At 36.2% G+C, this 12,807-nt stretch overlaps 1 protein-coding gene across 10 annotated transcripts in view; it reads right to left on the reverse strand.

The window, feature by feature from the left end:
• The window catches only part of TANC2 (tetratricopeptide repeat, ankyrin repeat and coiled-coil containing 2), a 363,508-nt gene that overhangs the window by 266,948 nt on the left and 83,753 nt on the right, over positions 1 to 12,807 (reverse strand). Inside the window, exon 2 of one of the 10 annotated variants that reach the window (XM_059147242.1) lies at positions 8,432 to 8,539. The exons of the other annotated variants lie outside the window; for them this stretch is intronic. The gene's annotated coding sequence lies outside the window, so the exon portion shown is untranslated. The remainder of the gene's footprint in view (positions 1 to 8,431; positions 8,540 to 12,807) is intronic. 10 annotated transcript variants of the gene reach the window in all.

Consider the following 12,807-nt stretch of genomic DNA (forward strand, 5'->3'; position numbering starts at 1 on the left):
AAAAAATTTCAACCTCTTTAAAAGTGTTTGTGGTATGCTTACGGAACCAATGAATCCATTATCCAAAATAGCAAGACTATAATGACATACAGTACTTCAAATGTTTTTGCTTTGCTTAACACACAATTCCTTCAGTACAGATAAGACCTCCCACGCAGGACACTTACATCTACATTTATGGACAAAACAGAAGACCTTCAGTCATCCAGCAAGTCAAGTTATTTGCATAAGACTGATTACCTCACCCCAGGGTGTAGAAGGTAGGACTGGGCTGCGTCTATGAAGTAAGAATTTACTCATCAAACTTGAGTTAAAGACTTACTTCAGATATGCTGTGAACTTCCCAGAGGAAAACCCTCTGTTGTAACAGATACAGATAAAAAAAGAAAAGACCTGACTGTCCAACTAAAGTGCTAGCTTTCAAAACCAGACCTTAAGTTTCCAGGATTTAAGATAATCAGCAGAGAACATTTATTTTTTTTTTTAACTGAATACTGAGTTAAATCCAGCAAGTAATATAAAACAATGTACTTTTAATACTGAGAAACATGAATAGATTTCCTATTCCCCATTATTTCAAAGGGGAAAATGTCACTGGAGAATTTACCTCACAGGGTAGACAGCTTTCAACTGAAGTGTATTAAAGCACTGAAATACACCTGGTAAAAAAATACCAACCATATCGGGATATTTAGTATGCACTGATCTCTATGAAGGTACTTAAGTTAGAGAAAGTCTAATAAGAAAGTGCCTGAACAATTCCAAGAAAAATATTTTCTTTCCTTTAAGAAGGGGATACTTTAAATGATTCTTCTTTTCAGCCCAGGATCAAAATATTAGAGTTGAAAAATTAGCAATTTAAGTAACCTTGAATTTGGTAAGCCAAGCTCATCTTTAGTGTTTTCAGCTAAATACTGTGCTAGAATAACAGATTAGTTTTATGAATAAAAATTTTGAGTTTGTTGCTTTCAACCTTTCTTTGGTAACTTAAATATAAAACCCTAATAGAAGGCATGGAAGGGGTATTAAAACTGAATAGAATACAATACAAAGAGATTAAAGTTTTACTATTCAAGTATAAAGTCTGGTGCTTTTTACTAATCAAGCATGAATTTGTAAGAACTATATACACTTAAGGCCAACAAGGCAGACATGAATTGGAAGATACGAATGGAATTTTTTTTAAGTGCAAAAGAAAGGACTAGGAACATAAGCTAGATTTATTTATTAGCCAAAGGTCACTTATGAATGGGTACACAGATAAGATGCTCCCTGGCTACATAAGCAGGCACTTTAATAACAAACAAAAAAAAAAAAAAAAAAGGAAGAAAAGCAGTTCATTTGTTTGGGGTAGAAAAGAGAAAAGAAATTTATTTATCCATTATCTATTCTCTACTGGGTATAATGCCAGAAAAATCTTTACAACATTATCTCATTCATTACTAATAACAATTCTATGAAACAAATATTATGCCCATTTAAAAGGTAAGACTGAGGGGTGCCTGGATGGCTCAGTGGGTTAAAGACTCTGCTTTCAGCTCAGGTCATGATCTCAGGATTCAGCCCCACATCGGGGTCTCTGCTCAGCGGTGAGCCTGCTTCCTCCTCTCTCCCTTTCTGCCTGCCTCTCTGCCTGCTTGTGATCTCTGTCTGTCAAGTAAATACATAAAATCTTAAATAAATTAAAAATTTTAAAAAAAATACAAATTTAAAAAATTTTTAAAAATAATAAAATATAAGACTGAGATTCAGGGAAGTAAAGTGACTTTCCCCAAATCACACTATAATCCTAAAATTCAAATTGTCTGGTTTCAAAACTCTCCGCTGCTCTCTTCTATAACAAAGAAGTCATATAACAAAGAAGTCACCCCAAAGAAGGGGGTGGTACAGGGTCAGGAAGGGGAAAGAGAGCAAAAGGGGACAGAAATCAAATCAGAGGCTACTGCAAAAATTCAGAAGAAAATAAACATTTGGACTAAGGGAGCAGTGGAGGTGGTGAGAAGGGGTCAGATTCTGGATATATTCTATAGGTAGAGCAGAAAGAATCACCTGTCAGAAGAGAAAAACAAAGAAATAATCAAGGATAATACCAGTATTTGGGGCCCAAACAATGGATCTGCAATTTACTGAGACAGAAAAAACTGGTAAAGAATAGGCTGAGGATCAGGAGAGTATTTGGAGCTCAGTTCTGCACACACAAAACCTGAGGTACCCGTTACACAAAGAAGCAGACATGAACATAAATATGCCATCAGTAGATAAACCACTTTTTTTTTTTTAAGATTTTATTTATTTATTTGACACAGAGAGAGATCACAAGTAGGCAGAGCAGCAGGCAGAGGGAGGAGAGGAAGCAGGCTCCCCAATGAGCAGAGAGCCCGCGCAGGGCCCTATCCCAGGACCCTGGGATCATGACCTGAGCCAAAGGCAGGGGTTTTAACCCATTGAGCCACCCAGGCACCCCCAGAAACCACTTTTAATAAACTGTATGACATCCCCTTGGAAGGACTATAATTGAGGGGTTGGGGGAGACAGAAAGAGTTAAGTCAAAAGACTAAATCTTGGGGCTGAATTCAAAATGCAGAAGCCAGTGATATGAGAAATAATGGCAAACAGTAAGAAGTAGCAACCAGAGAACAGGAACAAAACTAGAAGACTACAGAAGTCAAGTAAAGAAGGAGTTGCATGGGGGTACCTGGGTGGCTCAGTCAGTTAAGACTCTGGATAGCAGGTCATGAGTTCAAGCCCTGTTATTGGGCTCCAGGCTAGGCATGGAGTCTACTTTAAAAAAAGAAGAAGAAGGAGAGGGACAAAGAGGAGGAGAAGCAGAAGCAGCAGCAGCAGCCTTTCATGAAAGGGAAAAGGTTAAATGTTGATAGGTCAAGTAACATGAAGACTGAGAACTGACCATTAAATTTAGTCGATGTAGATAAACTTTAACTTGATTCCTGTGGAGTGGTAAGGAAGAAACCTGATGGGATTAAGCTCAAGACTGATTAGAAAGAGTTTCTGGAAAAGGTCTTATCTCTCCCTAGACCTGTTAGACAACCCATGGAGACCTTGGATGCAAGACACCAAGATCCTTATTAACACTGATTACTGAAGAAAACTACCCCTATTTTTGGTCTACAGTTATATAAACCAACAAATCCCTCTCATCATATAAACCAGAGGTGAGTAAACGAGCCCATAAGCCAAATCTGGCCTGCCACCTATTTTTGGAAACCAGTGAGCTAAGTAAGAATAGTTTTTAAATTTTTAAACAATTGAAAATTAAAAGAGTAATATTTTATGGCATAAAAAGTATATAAAATTCAAACCTGAGTGTCCATAAAGTTTTATTAGCACACAGTCATGATCACTCATTTATAAACAGTGGATGGCTGCTTTTCCACTACAGTGACAGAGTTCAGTAGTTGCAAACTGTATAGCCTACAACACCTAACATATTTACTATGTAGCCCTTTACAGAAAAAGTTTGCTAAACCCTAGTATAAGCAATTCTGAGGCAAATATTCTATTCCCTGCAACCCCATTTTGCTAGACTCTGGCAGCACAAAACTACTTGATGATATTCAAAGAGGAAATGCATTATAAGGCCTCCATCAACTTATTCACACTTTTTCCTCTACCTAAAATGCAGCTGCCTCTACTTAACAATGTAAGGAAATTGTACCTAACACATATTAACAGGGCTTAGTGTCTAGTACAACTAAGCTAGACTCATCTTTGAACTACTATTTTTTTTTTTAAGATTTTATTTATTTATTTTACAGAGAGAAATCACAAGTAGATGGAGAGGCAGGCAGAGAGAGAGACAGAGGGAAGCAGGCTCCCTGCTGAGCAGAGAGCCCGATGTGGGACTCAATCCCAGGATCCTGAGATCATGACCTGAGCCGAAGGCAGCGGCTTAACCCACTGAGCCACCCAGGCGCCCCTTTGAACTACTATTATTTACATGACCTTAGGAAATTTAATGAAATCCTCTGAACCTCAATTTATCTGTGAAGCTGCTATCTGTGAAGTTGTGGTGAAAAACAAATGCCATCTGGCCCTAAGTAAACACTTCTTAAATAACTGGAATCTTAAGCGATCATCATTATGATCAATAACAATATCGTTTCACCAAAAGATGGTTTAAATATCATTTCTTATCTTCTCTGTAAGATTTTCGGGAGAGGGGCGCCTGGGTGGCTCAGTTGGTTGAGCAACTGCCTTCGGCTCAGGTCACAGTCCTGGAGTCCTGGGATCGAGTCCCGCATCGGGCTCCCAGCTCCATGGGGAGTCTGCTTCTCCCTCTGACCTTCTCGCCTCTCATGTTCTCTCTCACTGTCTCTCTCTCAAATAAATAAAATCTTTAAAAAAAAAAAAAGATTTTTGGGAGAATCCCAGTAAGAATTGTTTTCTCTTCTGTTCTTCTCTAGCACACTATACATATCTATTTTATAGCACGGACACATTGCATGATTAATTATTTACATGACTATCTTTGGGCTAAAGTTCAAAGTGTGCCTTTGAAAGCTTTTTTCATCTTGATATTTTCAGTGCCAACTTAGAATCTGGTATGGCATGTGTATTCCCCCCCCCAAAAAAAAATTGTTGAATTAATTTTGTCAAGGGCCACCTCTAAAATTAGTGCATTCATAAAACCAAACCAAGCTCAAGGAAAAAACAAGTGGTACAGATGTGGTTTTGAGACACAGTTTAAGTAGTTCAATGTTGTCTTTTTCTTATCCAAACTATTACTGTGAAAAGAAGAGTGGCATTATTCTAAAGCACAAAGACCTTGTCCTCCACATCATTCTCAAAGATCTTAATTATCAACAAGAATTTTCACAGGTAAGCCAGACCCCCTAAAAGTGATTTAGTTCTTAAGAAAACATCTGTACTAAAAGAAGCATTCTATTCCAAATAAAAAGTATTTCACATAATGCCATCAATACTATAGTTAATACTTCTCACAGATTTTCATAGATCTAGCTTCTATACTCCAAATCTCAATACGACAAATGACTTCCCTATGATGACTTATTAATTTACTTTTGCCTAAGGTATCCAAAATTGCCTAAGGTGTCCCTGAAAGTCTGATCTGTAGCTTAAGAGAAGTTCCAAACACAGAATGGTTTGATTCTCATGATGGAGCTATGCATCAATGATGATGAGTAATAAAAGGAAAACAAAGTAGACTTGCTAAATGTAAATGGAGTAATCACCAGTAATAATGTCAGTATTTTAAAACTTGATGACTATGCTTTCAAGGTGCACAATGAATATATAAAATGTCAAGCCTAACACAGAATTAAATAGAACTGTAAAAAATAAAGGTTATCTGCAATTATATATTTTTCTTGTTTTTTATTAATAAAGTTTTTATTTTAGAATAGTTCCAGATTTACAGAAGAGTTGCTGAGATAGTACAGGGAGATCCCATAAACCCTACACCTGGTTTCCCACTTAGATTAGTCATTTGCCAAAACTAATGAATCAATATTGATACAGTATTATTAACTAAAGTCTACACTTTACTTAGATTTCCTTAGTTTTTATTTAATGTTTGTTCTCCATTCCATGATGCCATATTACATTTAGTCATCATCATCATCATCATCATGTATTCTTAGACTCCTTAGACTAGTTTCTCAGGAACTTTTGTTGTTTTTGGTGACTTTGACAGTTCTGAGGAGTACTAGTAAGGAATTCTATAGAACGACCTCCTTTGCGGTTTGTCTGATGTTTTTCTCCTGATTAGACTCGAGTTACAGGTGAGAGGAAGAAGACCATAGAAGCAAATTGCTCTCTCCATCATTTAATTTCAAGAATGCATTCTATCAATATACAGAAACTAAATAAATAGGTCTACGTGTTTTACATGCCCTATGTAACTAAAAAGAAAACTGAAGCTCTAGCTTCTTCAGCTGTGCTGTTAATGAAAACAGACATTACCTATTTGTTTCTTACTATGTGTAAGACACTATGTAAAATGTCATACAGATTTAGGTCATTCAATCCTCAATAAAACCTTATGATATAAATACCATTTTTCTTTCTGCTAGATCAGGAGACAGGAATCGAAATTTCAGGCAAACATGGCCACAGCTGTAGTTTTTAAGTGCAGGATCCAGAATCTGAATCATTCTAAAGCCTGTTCTCTTCTCCACCATTCTCTGTCTATACACAAACACAGCACGACAGGTTAAGAGAGCTCAACAATACAGTTGATAGAAGACCAAAAAAAAAAGATGAAAAACTTCCAAGGTGAATGTGAAATAATCTCTGATTTCAAACTTCTTCCCCTCAAATTGGGTACTCAGTATGGCTCACCTGAATTCTTGAGTTTAACAGTTTGCTTGGAGTTGTTAAGAAGCATAGATTGCTCTACAGACAAACACTTCTTAAAGTCCCAGAAGGATAGTGCTAAGAAGGAATTTTAAGTTTATTTTTGTCAATTTATGCTTTTTAAACAATTCGTGAGGGTAAAGCTTAGCAAAAAGCAGTCCAGCAGAACAACTTAAAAACAGTTAAAAATATAACTGAACGTCAACAATAAGTGTATATACACACATACACATACTTTGTTTATCTTTGGTGTTTTTATCTGTTGAAACTGGATGCTGAGAAGGATACATGTGAGTCTCAATCTTGGCCACATACCAGATTGATCTAAAAATCCAGGGATTTAAAAAAATCCTCATGCTCAAGCTACACCCCCCCCCCCCGGATCAATAAAATAAGAATTGGGAGGGAGACCCAAGCATGACTAGTTCTTTAAAACTCCCTGGATGATTGAGCATGCGGCCAAAGTTGAGAAATATTCACAGAGTTGAAGTGGTGCTTGGATACAGAAACGAACTGGATCCATCTGCAAGTTTCCAGGGCTAACAGATACTACAGGTAAGAAATACTAATTGTACTAAAGGGTCTGATCCCTAAATTGAGGAAGGTTACACTCGTATGTTCACTCCCTGTTTATTACTGATTTTGGTAGGTTGGGGAGTTTATGGAGTAAACCAGGATAATGTTTCATAATTTGAGAAGGTTCTAACATACAGTTAACTAGACTAAATTTAATTTTTTGAGATGGGTTTGTGAAGTTATACTACCAAGATGATTTTGTCACCTAGATGTAAAGCTTCCTAAGATTCTGGAAACTAGAATAGCCTCTGCTTCTTCACATCAACCTAGTCTCAAGAATTAAGTCCCAGCTCCTAAAGCATGAGAAGGGACGTTCAGGAACTGTATCAGATTTAATTTATAAAAACAGACAGGAATAAAAGAACGTGGTGCACTTAGGAAAATCCAAAAAGCCTGGTATACTAGAGCACAGAAAGTATGGGGAAAAGGCAGGATATCAAAGTAGAAAAGTTGGCAAAAGCATCATCACAAAAGGCATAATCATTATTCATGATTAGACTTCATCCTCTAAGTGTGGGGAAGAAAATGAAGGACAGTGAGCAGGAGAGTAACATGATCTGAATGGTGTTTTTGAAAGATAAATTTGTTGAGCATTTATAGATGGCACTATGGGGTCAAAGAGGCAAAGAGATCACTGCAAATAAGCCCAGAGGAAAGGAAAGCCTGAAGAAATACATTAACACTGCGAATACAGAAGAAAGGGTAGGTTCGTGGCATATTTAGGATTAAGAACCCCAAAGATTTTGTATCCTTTTGAAAGAGGTGTTCTAATCATTGTCAATCAGTTTTCTTTCCCCTTTCTTCCTTGAATCTATTCTCATCAGGCTTTCGCCCATGCTGCTCCAGCAAATTCACACTTCCCAAGATCTCCTATAAAGTCTACTGCTAATTCCAGTACTCAGTTCTGTTTTCTTACTTTTTGCCTTATTATAACAACATTTGATGCAGTTCACCAGTCTCTTTTCCTTGAAGCTTTCTCTTCACTTAACTTCACTTAACTTCACTTCACTTCACTTAACCCTTTCCAATCTCTGTGGTTCCCTCTTAGTCTTCCTGGCTTGTTTTGTCTCTCCTCCCCAGTCCCTACATGGCCCAGTGCCCCAGGGCTCACTTTTCTAATAGGTACTCTCTCCTATGTACACTCCTTTGTTTATCTCAAACAGACTCATGGCTTTATGTTTCATCTAGATGCTAATGGTTCCCAAATCTGTATGTCCAGCCTGAAACTTGTTTGTGAATGAGCTCAGCACTTCCAAATTGCCCACCCCAGATCTCTACTTTGAAATTAAGCAGGCATCTCAAAACTTGACACAGCCTCTCATTCCTCCTCTCACTCATTTCCCCTCTTATTCCCCCATTGCTTATCTCTGTGAACTGCAACTCCATTCTTTTAGTTGCTCCAGTCAAAAACCTGGGAGTTATCCTTAACCGCTCCCTATCTTTGTCTCATACTGCAAATGCATTCCAACAATAATCTCTGTCAGCTGTACCTTCATAGTATATCCAAACTACTTCTCACCCTTTACTCCTGACCCCCTGGTCCCAGCCAACTTTGTCTATGACCTGGTTTCTCTGCTTCTGCCCGAGCCGGCTTCAGTTTTTTCTCCACACAGCAATCAGAATGATTCTGTGAAAACACAAATCACATCATGACACTCCTCTCCTCAAGGATTCCCCATCTTAGTAAGAGTAGAAGTCAAAGTACTTAGATCAAGGTGCTACACAATATGGCCCTCATTACCTCTCTGACTTCATCTCCTACTACTCTTGCGCCTCTGACTTCACTGAAGCATACTGGTTCCCTTCATACTTTAAACATGCCAAAGAGGGGTGCCTGGGTGGCTCAGTCAGCTAAGTACCTGCCTTCTACTAAGGTCATAATCCCAGAGTCCTGGGATCGAGCTCTATGGCAGGGCTCCCTGCTCAATGGGGGTCTACTTCTCTCTCTCCCTTTGCCCCTCCCCATGTCCCTGCTCTTTCTCGCTCACTCACTCTCAAATAAGTAAAATCTTTTAAAAATTAAAATTAAAAATATGCACAAAAAAGATGTACCCATATCAAGGTATCTGCCTAGAATATTTCTCTCTCAGGTATCAGTATGGCCTGTTCTTTCATTTCCTTCAGATGCCATCTAAGTGTCCCCTCAACAACTATCTTCCCTCAGCACCCTATCTAAAATCGTAGCCCCCAGACACCAGATTTACAAAGACATACTTTTTTCTCCCTTCCCTGCTTCTTGCTTCTCCTTAGCAGTTACCACTAACAGATTCTATGTTTTACTTATTTACTTTAATTTTAGCCATTTCCTCTACTAGAATGTAAGTTCTATGAGGACAAATAATTTTGTATTTACTATTCTATCCCCCATGCCTACACAACAGCTGATGTCTGAATTAATTTGTGTGAGTGAAATGAGTGAAGGAAGGGAATTCTGGATGCCTTAGAAATTTCCCAAATTCGGGAATTTCACTGGACTTGTTATAATTCCATTAACCAAGATAAAGCATAGAAGATGGGAGACTGGGAAGAAGAAATAATAAGTCACTTTAACTAAAGATTTAATTTACAACCTAACTTAATCTTAACCTCTATTTAGTGCCTCATCGATTCAAGTTCTAGGACTGGAAGGAGGGAAACATGAACAGCCAGAAATGAAATTATTTATTTGTTTGTTTGTTTGTTTGTTTTAAACCAAACAGGTAATTCTCAAACAGGAGCTCTGTAATGATTCTCAATTCTCAACACAAATGTTTATGTTTAACTTTTAAATACATTATTCTAATGTATTCTAATGTAAAAGGAGGTCCCTTTATTCATGTATTTGTGTAAAAATTAGAGAGGACCATCTCTAATTTTGATCCCACCATCTACTAATTAATTGCCTTTTTGAAATTTCTACTTGAATGTCTCATATATACCTCAAACTCAAAATATCCAAACAGGAAATTCTCACCTTCACCTTTCCCCTTCAAATCTGATACTATCAGAGCTCCCCATCTCAATGAATTCATCACCAAATTTTGTTGATTTTCCTTCCTAATGTCCCTTGAATCCATACCTAACCTGTTTCCAATTCCTATACCCATTCCCTTCTAAATGTTTATCCACAAAATGGCCAAATAATCATTTAGAAATGCAGCTGTAATAGTTTCCCCATTTAATGTTTAAAATGTTGAAGTGATCCCCATTTGAACAGATATAAATTCTTAACATGGTCTATAAGATTCGACTTTTCCAGCTTCATTTCTAATTAGAGCTCCCTTTGTTTTCCTAATATTGGCTTTCATTCAGTTTCTGATCTCTACCTTCAAGATCTAAAGTAGAAACCTGAGAAACAACTACTGTATTCTTGGGAAGTCAGGATAAAGTGATTTTGATCCCAAATTCCTGCCTTCATATATGAGGATAAGTAAGTTTCAAAAGCACTAATAATAGAAAATTTTAATTTATGTCATACATTCATAATAAAATAAACCCTTAAATTTATTCCTCTTATACCTTAAAAAAATAGAATGATAGCTACTGACAGATTAAAAATCAAATCTCCCCCTCTCCCACCACACCCCCCAAAAGGGCACATCTTTCTGTTTTGACTAATAAGTATATTTAAATGTACTTGATACTCAGTGAAAACCCAAAATAACAAAAAGCTAGAATATATATTATCTAATTATACCTTCATTTTTTTCACAAATAAATTATACTTTATTAATTAATTCCATAGACCTATATTATTTGAAAATAATGATGGCAATGAATATAAAAAATTAAGACCAAAATGTTTTAAGGAAATTTTTTTTAAAGGTAAAACCTTGGTGTATGTCATATACAAAATTCAAAACAATATTCCCTTCTCTAAACTTGTCATTAGTAAGGTCCTTACTAGAGCGTTACTACTTTGTATTTTTCTCCTATGTAACTAGGAAACATAAATACAACAATGATTAAGTGGTTGAATAACAGGAATCATTAGGATCTTGTAGAATATAGACATATTTAATCAGGGCAGATGGGTGGACTTGATCGACTAAGTGTCTGACTCTTGACTTCGGCTCAGGTCTGGATCTCAGGGTCCTGAGATCGAGGGGAGTCTGTTTATGATTCTTTCTCCCTCTCCCTAAGTCCCTTCCCCCAGTTGCAGGTGTTCTCTCTCTAAAATAAAAAAATAATAATAATTTAAAGAAATATTTAATTAAAAAATAAGGATTAACTGAATAAGGAATCAAGAAAACAGACTCACATTTAAATAAAGTAACTTCATATATGAGAAAATAGCATTAGATAGCACTGGAGAAAGAAAAGGCTATTCAACAACAAATAGGGTACAAAAACTAACTTTTTCCATATGAGAAAAAACAACTATCTCCCCTTATCATACCTCAATCTCATTACTAAAAAATTAAGGGGGTAAATGTAGTAAAAATGTACTAAAACATCTGAAAGTGAAAAATCAAAACTTCAATCATTAAAAGAAATTTTCTGAAAAAACACAGGGGTAATAAAGAATGATAAAAATGAATAAACTAAAACTTTCAACTTATATTCAACAGAGGTTTAGAGTTTTAGACTTATAACCAAAAGCAAAGTCTTAAGACAGAACAGACTAAGAACAGATATCCACAATAAATATCAAAGACTAAGGATCGATCTACAACAGGGATCTATGAACTTCTGTAAAGAGAGTAAATATTTTAGGCTTTGCAGACCATATGTTCTCTTTTGCAACTACTTTTACTCTACCACTGTAGCACAAAAGCAGCCACAGACAATATGTAATGAACAAATGTGGCTGTATTCCAGTAAAATTTTCTTTATGGACATAGAAATTTGAATTTCATATAATTTCACATATTGTAACACTCTTTTTTTTTTCTGAACCATAAAATAATTGTAAAAAGTACCCTTCACTCACAGGTTGCACAAGAACAGATAGTAGACTGGATTTGACCCAGGAGCTATAGTTTGCTGAACCCTGTCTAGAATATATAAAGAATATCCATAAATCAATAGATAAAGATAAATAAATCCAAGGAAAAAAACGCACAAAGAATATAAGGAAGCTATTAACAAAAAAGGTCATCTGAAGGGCCAAACACATCAAAGGATATTTGGCTTCACTAGAAATTAAGAAACAGAAATTAAATCATTAGGATACTACCTTTCATGTACCATATTAGGGAAAATGATGAAGTCTGATCAGATGAATGCTGGCAAGCATACTACAAAACAGAAACTCTCAAACACTGCTGAAAAGACTATACACTAGTACAGTGACAAAGCAAAGAAATTACCCAGTAAAAGTGAAATGCAAATGATCTACATCCCGGCAATTCCACTTTCAGGTATAGCCCCTAGAAAAACTCTGATACGTGTGTAAGGATATTCATTGCAGCATGATTTGTAATAACACAGAACAAAACAAACACTGAAATAAACTCAGAATTCTATTAGGAGAGAAATGAATAAGAGAAATGTGCTAATGAAATTGAATACTACGCAACACATACGAGAAATAAACCAAACCCATATACACCAACAAGAGCAAAACAAGCAAGATGAAGAATTCCACAGAGAGGATGATACCACTTAGTAAATTTTAGAATACCATACAATACTAAAAATTATTCATGGTTACAACTATATTAAGATTTCTCATCTTTGATAAAGGAGATTCAAACATCAACTTCTTTTTTTTTTAACCAAATTCTTTATCTGTATGTATGAGTCTGCGTATTACCTACATTATGTGTCCATCTGTTAGGATATGGTTATAGCAATGAGAACTAGTGAAAAGACATGCCATATTTTATTTTGAAAGTTATAGGAATTTACATTTATGAAAACACACAACTGCAGCAAAACAGAGAATGGACTAAAGGGTACTGAGACTGGAAA

This window comes from Mustela lutreola, chromosome 15 (assembly GCF_030435805.1).
Source record: "Mustela lutreola isolate mMusLut2 chromosome 15, mMusLut2.pri, whole genome shotgun sequence".
In the NCBI taxonomy this organism is placed as follows: Eukaryota; Metazoa; Chordata; class Mammalia; order Carnivora; family Mustelidae; genus Mustela; species Mustela lutreola.